The sequence below is a fragment of the Ictalurus furcatus genome, chromosome 13 (genome assembly GCF_023375685.1).
Source record: "Ictalurus furcatus strain D&B chromosome 13, Billie_1.0, whole genome shotgun sequence".
Classification (NCBI taxonomy): domain Eukaryota; kingdom Metazoa; phylum Chordata; class Actinopteri; order Siluriformes; family Ictaluridae; genus Ictalurus; species Ictalurus furcatus.
Window position 1 is genome coordinate 15173839 of NC_071267.1, and position 2517 is coordinate 15176355.

The 2517-nt window shown below is 43.9% G+C and overlaps 1 protein-coding gene across 4 annotated transcripts in view; it reads left to right on the forward strand.

Moving 5' to 3' along the window:
- Window positions 1–1676, forward strand: part of vti1a (vesicle transport through interaction with t-SNAREs 1A) — a 117566-nt gene extending 115890 nt beyond the window's left edge. For all 4 annotated transcript variants that reach the window (XM_053640605.1, XM_053640603.1, XM_053640606.1 and 1 more), the window contains one exon: window positions 1–1676. This exon is cut by the window's left edge and continues 2840 nt beyond it. The gene's annotated coding sequence lies outside the window, so the exon portion shown is untranslated.
- The last annotated feature ends 841 nt before the right edge of the window (window positions 1677–2517 follow it).

The window sequence follows — 2517 nt, forward strand, 5'->3', positions numbered from 1 at the left end:
TCCTTCTATCCTGTTCATTCTCCTCACACCCTCTCTCCTCAGTCTTCTCTCCTCTTTCCCTCTCCCCTCACTATTATCCTCTCTCCTTCTATCCTCTTCATTCTCCTCTCCTCTTTCCATCTCTCCTCACACTCCTCTCCTCTTTCCCTCTCTCCTCACTCTCATCCTCTGTCCATCTCTCCTCTTCTTTCTCCTCCTCATTCTCCTCTCCTCTTTCCATCTCCCCTCCTCATTCTCCTCTCCTCTTTCCCTCTCCCCTCCTCATTCTCCTCTCCTCTCCCCCTCTCTCCTTCTCATTCCTCTCTCCCCTTCTTCCTTAACTCAGTCCTCACTCTCTCCTCCCTTCTCACTTCCTTATCTTCCACACCTCCTTGTTCCCTCTTCCACTCCCTCCTTTCTCCTCACTCTAAGCAACTTTCTCTCTCCTCTTTCGCTCCTTCCCACCCCCCCCTCTCTCGCAGCAGGACCTATGGAAGAGTCATTACCCTCTGATAGGCTGTGTCTTATTCCAAGGGACAGCTATAGCAGTAGGTGTGCTCACACTTTAATATATCACTCAGACTCATGTTAACCATCATAGTGTCTTTAGATAGCAGGCCCTCAGCCAGCTGACAGAAGAACGTTGATTAACCACAGCCCTCGCTTTCCTGTAACACTCATAATAGACCTACAGTGTAACAGTAATCTGAGCATGTATACACATGAATCCCTGTGCTATAGTGTGTGTTAATAATTCCACACAGGACAATGGAAAAGCTTCCTGTTATTTATACTTTAGCAGTTTCGAGTAAGACTCCAGTGTTTTTCACCCCAAACCATATTCATAGGATTACCACAAGCAACTAAGAATTCTGGCATGTTTCTCAGTGCTGAGAACTGAAAACCTGTTTACTTAAAACAGTTATTGAGGCAGTTATTGTTCCCCAGTACAAGGAAACAGTGCTTGTGGTAATCACACACACGTCACAGATGTAGAGTATAATGAATAGGATTTTTCTTATTTTTTAAAAAAACAATAACAACATTTTTTAGGTTTTAGAGCACCCTCTGACATGTAAAACTTGTGTGTGAGAGAGAGAGAGAGAGAGAGAGAGAATAAATAAAGCTTGAAGCACAATGGGACGTCCATGTTTCATCAGGTAAAGGTTCTCTCTTGAGAAATGTCCCTGTCCCCTTCCTCAACCACAATGATATGGCTTAGGTAGTGCAGAATAAAGTCGTGTGTGTGTGTGTGTGTGTGTGTGTGTGTGAACCCTGTGGTGAACAGCAGCACAGGGAGATTTACCATTTGTTTATAATTCTGAGTTGTCCATGCATACATGACACTATTGTAACCATCTGTAAAATACTGAATAACAAGAACATGAAATGATGTCCATCAGTGTTGTCCTTTCCCGGATTGTCCCTTTTCTAGTAAATGCCCATGGATTGGACATGGATGTGTTGCTGTGATCATGTGCCCAGTGTAATATTTGTGTATGTTTGAGAGTGCATAGCATCTGGCCTCAGACTTCCTACTGATCAGATCCATCTTTCTCGATTAGCGTGACTACTGTTCCTATTCTTCCTTTGCTTTCATTTGTCAGTGATTTTTATGGATTGTGATCTCTGTGGATGTGCCGAGTGCTTGTCTAGTTGTAACACTGTCATTAAAGCAGTATTGCATTTCAACACCACTGTGTTTTTTCACCGCTCATTAGGCCTGCGATTAGCTCTGGTGTGTCATGTCAAGTGCACGTCGCCACGATGTACCTTTTGAACTTGAGTTGCAAGTTCCAGAGCGATCAGGAGGAAGGAATACAAACAGTGTGCCGTTTACGCTTTTTAACCCGCAGCTACAACCACAGTCAAACACCAGCCGTGCGCTTTTCACTTGCTCCGTTTGTCTCCTGTACCCCACTGTGCCACTAGAGTGTGTGAGTTTGTATGTGTGTGTAGGCACTCCACAGCTACACAGTGAACAAAGAGGCTGGACTGACCCATATCTCACACTGTAAACACATTGCTCTTCTCCACTCACGCTCTGCTCTTCTGCTGCTCAGACAGGCACACTCTATAATATAACACACAGGTTCATTTATTAATACACACGTACAAGATTGGTACGTACTTAATATTATTGTGGTATTTTTTGACCTCTAAACATGCCATTTTACACCATTCTCATCCTAAATGGATTCGGATCATGAATATACAGGGATACATGATTTGAAAACGTACCCATGCCCTGCTGCCTTTTTAAATCTCCCTACGTAACGCAAATCAGCTAATTTAATAGGTCAGCTCGTCACCAACTAGTAAACTGATGTTTACATTTGTCACAGATGGACATAAATGGAGAGACTTGCATTGTCATGTCATAGTCTCTTCATCCATACATCCATTTTACATACCGCTTATCCTAAACAGGGTCACTGGGGAGCCTGAAGCCTATCCCAGGCGTGGGACACTGTGGACGGGATGCCAACCTGTCGCAGGGCACAATTGTGCACATACACACAGTATGGACAATTTGGA